The following is an 11,884-nucleotide window of genomic DNA, read 5'->3' as shown; positions in this document are numbered from 1 at the left end:
TCTCCCTGCCCACCTCCTCCCACCAATTCACTTTTCTCCTTGATAAGTAAAAGAAAAACTCTTTGATTGCTATGCAATCCCTCCCCCCAAGTCCACTGAACTGTGCAGCCCTCATTCTGGACTCCTGTCATGACAATCATACCTAATCATATATCCCCTTTAAACAGTTCTTCCCCTCCCTTGTGCATTTTTACAGGGCGTTCCCGAGGCCCAGTCTGTAGGCCTAGTCTGCGTTGCTAATCCAATGACAGTACCTCTCAGGCTGTTTGAATTCTTTAGCCTTAGATGAATGATAAGACTTTGAGGGAGAAAGATAGGAAATCTCCTGTATGATTTACAGTCTCTGCAAACCCTTGGGAGGGTCAGCTATGAGTCACTTTGAACTTGAAGCTAATGTGGTTTTGTGTATTTTTTTTGTTGATGCCACTGAGTTGACCATAATTCACCACAACCCTATGAACAACAGATCTAAACTGTGTCCTGTCCTGTGCCATGTCTCTGAAATGCCCACGTCCATTGTTACAGCCTCTATGTCAAGCCATCTTGTAGAGGGTCTTTATTGCTTTCTCTGATGCTTCAAATTTCTCAATATGATGTCTTTTTTCAATGCCCCTCTTGAACATGCTCAGATGTGTGAGATGAAATTTCACTCTCACTGCCTCTAAGGAGCACTTTTATACACTTCCTCCAAGTCATACTTGTTCTTTTGGTGGTCCATGAGGTATTCAGTATTCCTCTCCAACACCACAATTCAAAGGCGTTGATTCTTCTTCTGTCATCTCTACTCATTGTCCAAATTTCAGATGCATAGGAAGCAACTGAAAATACTTTGCCTCCAACCAGGCACACCTTAGTCTCTAGATTGACAGCTGTCATTGAACAAGCTCTGTGTTGTTGTTCAGTTCAATTGGACTGCTTCCTACTCATAGCAACACTTACATACAACAGATTGAAACCTTGCCTGATCCCACCCCGTCCTCCCAATCCCCTCTCTGCTCAAGCCTTGTGGTGTAGTCACGGTGGCAATACATCTCATTGAGGGTCGTCTTCTCCTTTGCCAACCTTCTGACTTTTCTGAGCATGATGTCCTTTTCCAGACATTGTCTCCAGATAACATGGCCAAAGTATGTGAGACAAAGTCCTGCCATCTCTGTCTCGAAGGAGTATTTTGGCTGCATTTCTTCTCAGGCAGATTTATTTGTTCTTTTGACAATCTATTCAATACTTTCCTCCAATACCACAATTCACAAGTCTTCAATCTTCTTTTTACTTCCTTATTCATTACTCAGTAGGCCTTTATAGGTGTACGTAATTTTCTCTAAAACCAAATTTATATCTTCAGCTGACCAATTGCTTCTAATTAGGTATTATAGCAATTAACAATTGAATGTCTATCTTCCAAAGTATTTTTGATCCTGGGATCATCATTTATAAAAATATGATTCTTACTTAATTCTATAAATGAACCTCCAACCCTATACTGTCCCAAAGAGCTATAGCCTATGTTTCTCTTCTGTTTCTTTACTCATGTTTTTCTCGCTGTCTGGTATGCATTTTTGTTTCTGACCACCCCATGAGTTTCAAGCCAGATAACATAATGTTTATGAGAACTTCCCAGGAACAGTTTCTCTCTCCCTTCTCTCTGCTTCTGCATGGCTCCATTCCCTTGATGGCATCACAACGTTGCGTCTCTGTTGTGAGGTTGTATGTTCCTCCCCATGGACTTGAGCTTCTCAAGGGTATGGACCTTCTGTCTACCTACTCTCCTGAGTCTTCCCCGCGCCACGTGTGCAATAGGTGCTCACATGCACATTTACTCATCCTATCGTTGAGTCATCGTGGTTGCTGTTGTAGTCTTACTCAGGTGTCTTGCCTTCCTGTGAGGAGCAGACTCTGCAAAATCCTGGCCAGAAAGAAATCTGGTATGCCAGTCGGAGCAGCTCACCTGTTGGCACGCAGGTCTGAGTGTGATGCGATGATCACCCAGCCCAAAGGCTAGAGCTCTGCTAACAGGCAGAGAGATGTCTTCTGAGTCATTCTCGGAGAGCTGCTGTGCTGGGAATTTCAGCTGTTGGCCTTAGTCTTCTCTAAGGATTCTTTGAGTTTGGCGCAGTCTTAACCTCCTTTTAAGATAAAGTTGATTTGCTGAGGGAGAAGCCTTGGAAGAGGAGAGAAGAGTTTGTTGTTTGGGAGTCTATATTTAAGCAAGGGGGAGCTTTGGTGGCTTATTAGTGTTAAGGAGTAGCACTGCCAACCTAAAGGCAGACAGTTTGAATCCACCAGTTTGCTTTGTAGGAGAAAGGTAGACAGTCTTCTTCTGTGTGATTTACAGAATCCAAAGACCCATTGGAGGATCAGCCATGAGTCCTATTAGACTTGATGACAAATAACAACAATAACAACAACAGCAATGTAAGCAAGAGGAAACTGAGCATTCTTAGTTGCAGCCCTGCCCTGCCAAGTAAGCCCAGATCCTCTCAGGGTAGATCTTATCACTGTGAAGGAGATGAAACTGTCTAGGGTCAAGATAGCTCTGGTGGTCTTGTGGTAAAAAGCTGTACTGCTTTCCTGAAGGCACACGGTTCAAGTCCACCTCGCTCTACGCGAAGAAGGATGGATGATCTCCTTCTGTTCAATTAACTGCTTCTCAAAACCTACTGGGGGGGTCAACCATGGGTCAGTTCTGACTCAATGGTAAACAACAACAATATGAAGAAGTCATAAGACAGTAATTGGAGAGACTGCTGAAGAGTATTCACTTACTTTTCCTTTTACGACCAGTCACATCTTTTACATATTTTTTTTTCCCTCTCTTTTTATTTTTTTTTAAGAAAAGAATTTATTCTCTCGGTTAGGAAGTCAGAAGACCAAAATCAAGGTGCCAACAACAGGGTTGGCTCCTTCTGAAAGCTTTGCGTGAGAAACTATCCCAGGCCTCTTTCAGCTTCTGATGGTTGCTGGCAATGCTTGGCATTCCTTGGCTTGGAGTTGCACCACTCCAATCTGAGTATGGCTTTCTTCTCCTGTAATATACTTGCCTCTCCCCCGCACCCCTTCATGAAAATATCTTCCAGTGAATCTATGTGGAAAAATGTCCTTGGCATTGAAATTTTGGTGTTTGGCCTTTATTGGTTTAAAAACTTTTGGCTTTTGTAAATCTGGTAATTTTCCCCCCTGTCTCTTAATTCTAATCTTTGTACGTGTATACATGTGTTAGGAAGATCACCAAACCAAGCTGTTGTTTGTTGCCTTCCCTCAGATTTCTTGCCTTCCTGATAAGGAGCAGACTCTGCAGAAATCCTGGCCAGAGAGAAATCTGATGTGCCCGTTGGAGCAGCTCACCTGCTGGCACACTTGTCTGGATGTGACGGAAGCTCCTCCTTGTTTAACTTGTCCCAGTGAAGAGCTTCTCCGAACTGTTTAGACACTTCGTTTCTTCGCTTTGGCAGGCAACCCTTTCATCTTTTCATCTCCTATTTAGGAAATCCTTTATTTTTCACATGACACAGTCAGGAGAGAAAAAAACAAAACAAGCATATCACTTGTTTCAACTCTTTCTCTTGAAGGTGTTACTATTGAATTGATTTTGACTCATAGGGACCCTGTGGCCAATTTACCTCATATGCAGCTGCATTCCACCTCTGACGGCTGTATAAAATATATACCTCTTTTTCCCCCAAGTCATGTGTTCCATTAACAAAATAGCTTTATTTTTTAGTAGTAGTATTTTAAATTTAATTTGACAATCCATTTCATGGAACATCTCAAAATAATATGTTGCCAATGACACAAAATGACCACAGAAAGGTAACTCATATTTTTTAGCATCTTCATTATTTTCTTCATCAGCAGGATATTTTGTATATGTTTTTTTACATAGTCTTTAAACTAGCTTTGATTCTTGAAGCTTTTCTTTATGTAATACCTCTTCAGTACTCTAACCACTCTTTTACAGACACCTTCCAGATTGTCCCTCTTGAAGTGTGTGTAAACCCAGATAAAGCAGGAAGAGTTATATCACACTTACCAGAGCTATTGTCAACCAAAGATGATTGAGAAGAAATGTCAATCTTTAATGAAGATATTTGGTAGCCTAGAGGTAAGAAGCTGTGCTGCAATCCCAAAGGCCTGTAGTTTGTGTCCACCAGCTGCTTTGGTGGAGAGAACAGGCAATTTCTTCCTGTGCTATTTACTGCCTCTGAAAACCTGCTGGAGGGTCAGCTATGTGTCAGTTCTGACTCGATGATACACAACAATAATGACAACAGCAACAGCAAAGGGTTTGATTCTTAATTCACAACAAAAGATCATGAAATTTATGTTTTATATATTTTTCTACTTTTCTTCCATTTTAGACTTATCTTCCTTACTAAAAGTATGAGAAAACTCCCCTGTCCAGTCTAGTCACGAGCTTCTTTATTTCTTTTCTTCTTTCCCTCCTAGATTCAGTTCTTAAGTTTCAGGGGAGTGGAAGGAAGGTGGGTGGGAGAGAGTGCAGATACGAACTTTAAAATAAATTTTGTTGTGTGTGAGTTAAACTTGGTCTCAATGAATGTTCACAAGGGAAGTAGACTCATCGTGCAAAGCAGAGCAAATCAATCAACCTCTCTTCCTAATACTCTACAACTTGCAGAAGAGTTTCAATACCTTAGAATTTTTTTTTTTGCAGACTTTTATATTGGTATGTCATACTTATCCTGTGGAAGCCTTTGACAACTTACCTAGGACCTGGGGGTTGAGGTAGACCCTGTCACATGTCCTGTAAGTCTATGGCTGCATCTTTCTGATACAATTGTAAGAAGAAAAGAAAAGTTTAGCTTCTTGTTTTATCTTGTTAAATTAGAGGGTCAATTGTTTATAAGAACTGGAAAAATAACTATTGACTGATATATCCACATAGCCACAGAGAAGGGAACTTTACCCCTTTACTAATGTTTTTGAACTTACTTTTTCTCTTCATATTTGTATGTGACTGGAACTCGGAAATGACTGTGGTCCAGTCCCAAGCCAAGTTGATTCCTAGGACAATTGCAGTTTTCAGAAGCCATTTGTGGGGTTGAGGTTGGAGAGCTCTCTCCATTTCCTCATCCCATTATAATTGAGTCTCCTTTTCCTATTTCTCAGACTGTGTGGAGATGACTGGGAGCTATTGTTAAAAACCCTGTGTTCTTCTCCTTTAACTTGTCTTAGATGATGGGCTGGTACGAGATTTACTCAACTCTCTTTGTCTATCCTATGTCTTGCAGGAATTCCTCCTATATGTGGCCGACAATGACATCAAGTTCCCTGAGAAAGACTTTTTATTTTTAAAGTCTTTGTTCATTTTAACACAATTATGGGAATGAAAATTTAAAAACTCAAACTCATTGCCATTGAGTCACAACTGTCTCATACATGACCCTCCATAGAGTTTCTGAGATTGCAAACCTTGTGGAAATAGGTTGCTCATCTTTCTACCATGGAACTGCTGGTAGAATTGAATTTCCAAAGGGGCTTGGCCTTTGGACTGGTGGGGCGACTTCCTATGTACTCTGTAGAGATTATATTTGTGGGCACAAATCTATGTATACATTGAATCAGAAATCTCTAAAATAAGTTTAATAACATGCCCAAAGTACTGCCACATATATTATTTCACTTTATTGTTTGCAAGAAATTGGACATAGAAGAAGTTAATTTTTAATCATATTTTGGCTAATTCAGAAAAATGTGCAGAGAAATAAGTTACTCAAGAGCCAAGATTTTTGTTTTATCCTTAGATCTTTAACCTTATTACACTAGTGTTTTGTCCACTCTAGTATTCCAATGCCGTCCTCACTATTTTTGTAATGTCTACAACTGTCATAAGGCACTCTGGGGTCATAATCTGTAGAGTGTTGTGCTGCTAATCCAAAGGCGAGGCCTCTAAGGCAGGTTGGGATCCATCAGTGGCTTTGAGAGAGCTGGATGGGCAAGCTCATGTACAATTTACAACCTTTGGAAAATGAGAGTCGGCAGCGAATTGGTTCCAATTTGAAGGCAGTTCATTGAGAGTTGATTCGACAAGTAATATCTTCTTATTTTTCTTTAAATGAATTAATTTTAATGGAAATAGATATATATTTAGCAAGAATGGTTTAGTACCATGATAAATTTAAGAAATCATTATTATTTTCTGTACATGTAAAGTAATTGTGAAAATAAAACCAACAAGAACAAAATGTACCATTCTTAGATTTTTAGTTAAATACTGGTTCCCGTTGAAGTCTCTGTGCCGAAAGCCTATCCTCTCTTTCTTAAAAAGGGATATTTTAATATATCTTTTTAATAATCTCAAAGTCATATTATATCAAGTTGAGACTTCTTGGTGGCCTACTGATAAGGAATTATAATGACAACCCAAAGATACTATATTTGAAACTTCCAGCTGCTCTGAGGGAGAAAGATAGGTTATCAATTTCTGTGTGAATTACTGCCTCTGAAAACCTGCTGGAGGGTCAGCTATGAGTCAGTCCCGACTTGATGCTACGTAACAACAACTGTCTCTGTCACATGAAACACTGAAGCAGAATTGTAAAAGGAATAATCTTCCCAACATGTGGATCAGTGTTATTTAATACTGAGGCCAAGTAGTAGCTAGAACTCTCTCGGCTTCTACAAGAATAAATAGTAGAAAAAAAAATGTGAGAGACTTGAGGAACAACTAATTCTTGCCTTTGACTGCAGTGTAGAGCCAAAAGGGAGAGAGGGGATGGGTTGAAGAGGTGCCATTAAAAGGAAATGGGAGTGATCAACTCAAGCCATTCTGAGAAGAGCACTGTGTGCTTGCCAGGGAGTTCAGATGAGTCTTGCAGACAATGGGGAGCCATGAAGAATATGTAAGCAGGAGAAGGACGTGATCAGACCTGTATTTTCAGAAGGTTACTCTAGTAATAATAAAAAGAGATATAAAGAAGAAAGTAAACTATCAGCACAGATGTCTAGCTGGAATAATAACATCAAGCTTAAGTTAGCCCATACCAATTAGGTCGACTTACCCATGTGAACAGTTTCTGGCATCTACCATTCAGAGCTGAACAGTATGATATTCTGTGCACTGTCTGTTGCATTGACTTGGACAGAGTTTCCCTGAGATGTTTACTATTGCAAAACTCCTCCTTTAAAGCAATCCATGTGATGAAGGGAAAGGCAATTCCAATAAGAGAATGACCAGCACAATATAATAAAAGAAAGGGAAGACACAGAGGGATAGGAAAGGATTAAGAGAATTCAGAATTATAGGTAGAAGTAGGAAAAATGTTGAATATAGAGTGAGTATCGAAATTGTGTGCAAGCAAAAACACACACACACACACACACACATACATACAAGTGGTCTGTTTTGAGAGTGGCAAAAAAAAAATCAATTTTGCAACATAGAAAATTAGGAGGGGTTTAATGTCCTCGCACGTATATATGAAAGATGGACAATGAGTAAGGAAGACTGAAGAAAAGCTAGTGCCTTCGAATTGCCGTGTTAATGAAGAATTTTAAGTATACTATGAACATACCAGGGGTGCCAAAAGAGTAAAGAAGTCTTAGAAGTACAGCCAGCATACCCTTTGGAGGTGAGGGTGATGAGAATTTCTCTCTCATACTTTAGGAACATTATTACCAGGGACCAGTCCTTGAAGGAAGATGTCATACTTAGGAAATAGAGGGTTTGCAGGAAAGACCAAGTCCCACGGGGGATGGACTGATACAGACGCTGAAACAATGGGCTCGAATAGGGTGGGGATCGCGAGGGTTGCACAGGACCGGGCAGTTTCTCAGTCTGTCTTACAGGGGGTGGGTCACCATCAGCCAGAGAGGACTCAGTGACAACTAATAACTGAGTGGCTTTTTCACGGTAGAGAAGAGTTCATAGTTAGGGGAGTTTAGGGAGTTTAGGGTACTTTCCATGATGTGCCAGTTTCTTTGTGAATGAACAACTTAGTTTTCCTTTAGTATCATTTTACTCCTTTCTATTTATTTTAGAAAGAATCTTTTTTAGCTTTTTTCCTCCCTCAGTAGAGCTGCAGTGGCAGCTGCTGTGCTTCTGGTGTCTCTGAGTTACCCACTGCCATCCTCAGCGCTGTGGCCACCCTGCACCCGCCGTAAACATGACTGAACAGATGACCCTTCGTGGCACTCTCAAGGGCCACAACGACTGAGTGACCCAAATTGCGACCACACTGCAGTTCCCAGTCATGAAACTGTCCACCTCGTGAGATAAGACCATCATCATGTGGAAGCTGACCACAGATGAAACCAACTATGGCATCCCTCAGCGTGCTCTGCGTAGACACTCCCACTTTGTCAGGGGTGTGGTCATCTCCTCTGAGGGCCAGTTTGCCCTTTCTGGTTCCTGGGATGGAAGGCTACACCTTTGAGATCTCACAATGAGTACTACCAAGCGCCGATCTGTAGGCCATACAAAGGATGTGCTGAGTGTGGCCTTCTCCTCTGACAATGGGCAGATTGTCTCAGGATCCAGAGATAAAACTATCAAGCGGTGGAATACTCTGGCTGTCTGCAAGTACACTGTCCAGGCTGAGAATCCCACGGCGTAGGTGTCTGTGTCCGCTTCTCACCCAACAGCAGCAACCCCATCATTGTTTTCTGTGGCTGGGACAAGTTGGTTAAGGTGTGGAACTTGGCTAACTGCAAGCTGAAAACCAACCATACTGGCCACACAGGCTACCTGGACACTGTGACTGTCTCCAGATGGATCCCTCTGTGCTTCTGGAAGCAAGGATGGCCAGGCTATGCTGTGGGACCTCAATGAAGGCAAGCATCTCTACACTCTAGATGGTGGTGACATCATCAATGTCCTGTGCTTCAGACTTGACCGCTACTGGCTCTGTGCAGCCACAGGCCCCTGTATCAAGGTTTGGGACTTGGAGGGCACGATCACTGTAGATGAACTGAAGCAAGAAGTTATCAGTAACAGCAGCAAAGCTGAACCACCCCAGTGCACCGCTCTGGCCTGGTCTGCTGATGGCCAGACTCTGCTGGCTACACAGTCTGGTGTAAATGTGGCAAATGGCCATTGGCACTTGGTAGAAATTTATGACACAACTTTGGAAAGTTTGACTTTTTTTTAAAAAAAGAACTTTTCTAAAAGATTCAAGTAGATTGAAAATTGTCCTCTCTTTTTGTGATAACATGAGACATTGCCAAATGGGTTTAACTCTTAATGCAAGGTCAGAACTTAACACTTGGTGCCTATGAGCAATTCCTCCAAGGGGGGACAGCACAGGAGAAGAAGACCCTCAACAAGATGGATTGAGTCAGTGACTGGGGTAATGGGAATAATAGGTGTATCAGAGACAATAAGATTGGCACAGGATAGAGCAGGGTTTAGGGCTGTTGTACATAGGGTCGCTATGAGTTGCAGGCAACTCGACATCACATAACAACAATATCATCTGAGACAACTCACTTTACCTTTCTGAGTGTCACTTTCTTGTCAGAAACATGGAGAGTTTAAACCGTTTAGGATCGCAGCTAGGTTTCCTTTTATGTGCTAGTTCCAGTGAGTGGGTTGGTAGTGATTACCCAGAACACAGGTTCTCAGCACACAAGAAATCATTTCCTAATCACCATATACTTTGAATATAATTGTTAAAAATATTTTTATTGGTTTTCATATACTATTTCCTTTACATTATATTTCATTCATATACTTGTGTTTTATGCAATCTTTCATTTACATTGCATTTCATGCACTCATTCACTTACATTCTATTTTACATTGCTTTTTAAATTGGCTTGCTTACAAAGTTTATATGCGTTGTGTTTCACACTATTCTTTATTCACATCATGTTTCATGTAATCATTCTCATGCATTAGATTTTATTTTTATTTTCAATATAATTTTTTATTATATGTCATCACACATCCCTCCATGTAGAGGTCCTCTTTTTTAATTGAAATTTTACTGAATGTTTTTAGAGACTTTGGATCTCCATTCATTCATCATTCATTCATTGTTGCACATTTTCTTCCCTGCCCACTCCTCCCCCTCAGTAGGCTTCCCCCCCAGTTAAAAAAAAATAAAATTCTTTCATTGTTATACAATTCTTGTCATGAAAATATTACCTAATCATATATTCCTTTTAAACAGTTCTCTCCCTCATTTGTTTCACTGCAGTACACATGATTCATTCCCTCTTTTCTTAGTTTCCCCTCAATCCCAATGTCAGTTCTGCATTTGTCTTTTTGCCACTGAGATATTTCACTTGACACAAATATCCTTTTTATATCTTTTTCTACTGTGTCATGTTCGAAGTGCAAAAAAAAAAAAAAGAAAAACCTTTTATTTTATATGTCTCTAGACTTTGCAGCAAACCTTTTTTTGCAGAATTTAATTTATAATAATAAACTTTTCAATTACAACAAAAAAAAAAAGAAGTGCAAAAGCCATTTCATATGGAAGACAGTGCAATAGTATCTGGTTGAATTTGTATAATTAAAAACTCTGCTGATCAGAATAGTGAGGTTCAGGATTTTAGAAGGAAAATTGATCTGTGTATCGGATGCCATTAGAACATTCTGAGATTCCACATTTATTAAAGATATAAGTACAGATAACCTAGGCAGAGGTAATTAGCTGTATTTTTGTGACTTGATTGTTTGATGGTAATTAAGAGCTGTTTTAACTCCCAAATCTGAGCAAAAAATCTTGAAGCAATCAATGTAGTAGCCAGAGCAGACAGGAATATTTGTAATCCTTGACAATTTCTGAGTAATTAAGATGTTCTTCTAAGATATGCCTACATGCCATTGCAATGCCTCAGAAATTATTCACTTTTGTTTATGCAGATTTCTTAAGATAAGTTTTGGAGATAGAAGGATCCATTTCTCAATGGGCTAACTATCAGATAAATCAGAATAGCTATCAGTTTTCAAAAGGATTTACAGTGCTTCTATTAAAGCATTGAATATGATACAGTAGTGATTCTTTAAAGTAGGAACATTTGTTAATAACTTCTGAACATTTACGTTTGACAAATTTCTTGAGCTCAAATCCTGCTGTGAACCAGGAATAATGCTTGTTGGTGGGGTTGGAGAAACTCCTAAGGCATTGTACCCACTCTGCAGGAGCTTGCTGGCTTGTGGATGGTGTCAGCATATGTTATGCATATGGGGAGGTCACATCAACCTGTGACTGTAAAACAAGGTCACATTACCTTTCATACGTGTCTCTATAACTCGAGCCTTTCTCAGCTTTGATGACTAACCTCTATATTCCTTAAAAGATTGTTAGCTTGTTCCCAGAGTTCCTTTTGATGCTGACTTTTTGTATAAATAAATGAGCTTCTTTTGGTTGCCCCATTTTGACCTCTTTGGTTTTCATTGTCACCTGTCACAGCTCCACTGGGCATTACCACTCACAGCTGATTCCCACAGCTGTTACCTGACCTCAGAAGAGGGCCTTGTTCTGTTCTCCACTCATCTAACCAAACGGAGTAGGCTCTTCCCTCAATATACCAGTAACACAGTGAACTCAGGTTGTAAATTTTGAATACAACTTTCTTGACTCTTGGAGATTATAGAAAAGAAAAACAAAGAATAATTAAAAACTGCTGTCTCATATTTATGTTTTCAGATATCGTAGGTCCATACTCATACTCTCTGGCCTCGGAAGGCTCATTGCCCCTTTTTTCACATTTTTTAGAGATTACTTTTCTTTCTCGACTAGGAGTCTCCTAGACTTATAGCATGTCTCCTTCTCTATAGTCTCCTCCGTATTTTATGAAAGATCAGAAGATTAATAATATTCTAGCCTCCTTTCCCCTCCCTACTGTTACCAGAGCAGGCTTGCCTTTATATTTCTCATGGTTTTCCAGTCTCGACTTCTTTTTTGCCCCCCTCCTTGGT

General features: G+C 40.1%; 1 pseudogene; it reads left to right on the top strand.

Annotated features, from left to right (window-relative positions):
• Positions 1–8,262: 8,262 nt before the first annotated feature.
• On the top strand, positions 8,263–9,104 carry LOC102847709 (annotated as a pseudogene).
• The last annotated feature ends 2,780 nt before the right edge of the window (positions 9,105–11,884 follow it).

This window comes from Elephantulus edwardii, unplaced genomic scaffold (genome assembly GCF_000299155.1).
Source record: "Elephantulus edwardii isolate Elephantulus edwardi_28Jun2011 unplaced genomic scaffold, EleEdw1.0 scaffold00052, whole genome shotgun sequence".
Classification (NCBI taxonomy): domain Eukaryota; kingdom Metazoa; phylum Chordata; class Mammalia; order Macroscelidea; family Macroscelididae; genus Elephantulus; species Elephantulus edwardii.
The sequence above is the reverse complement of the archived record's forward strand: the minus strand, read 5'-3'. Positions and strand labels throughout refer to the sequence as shown.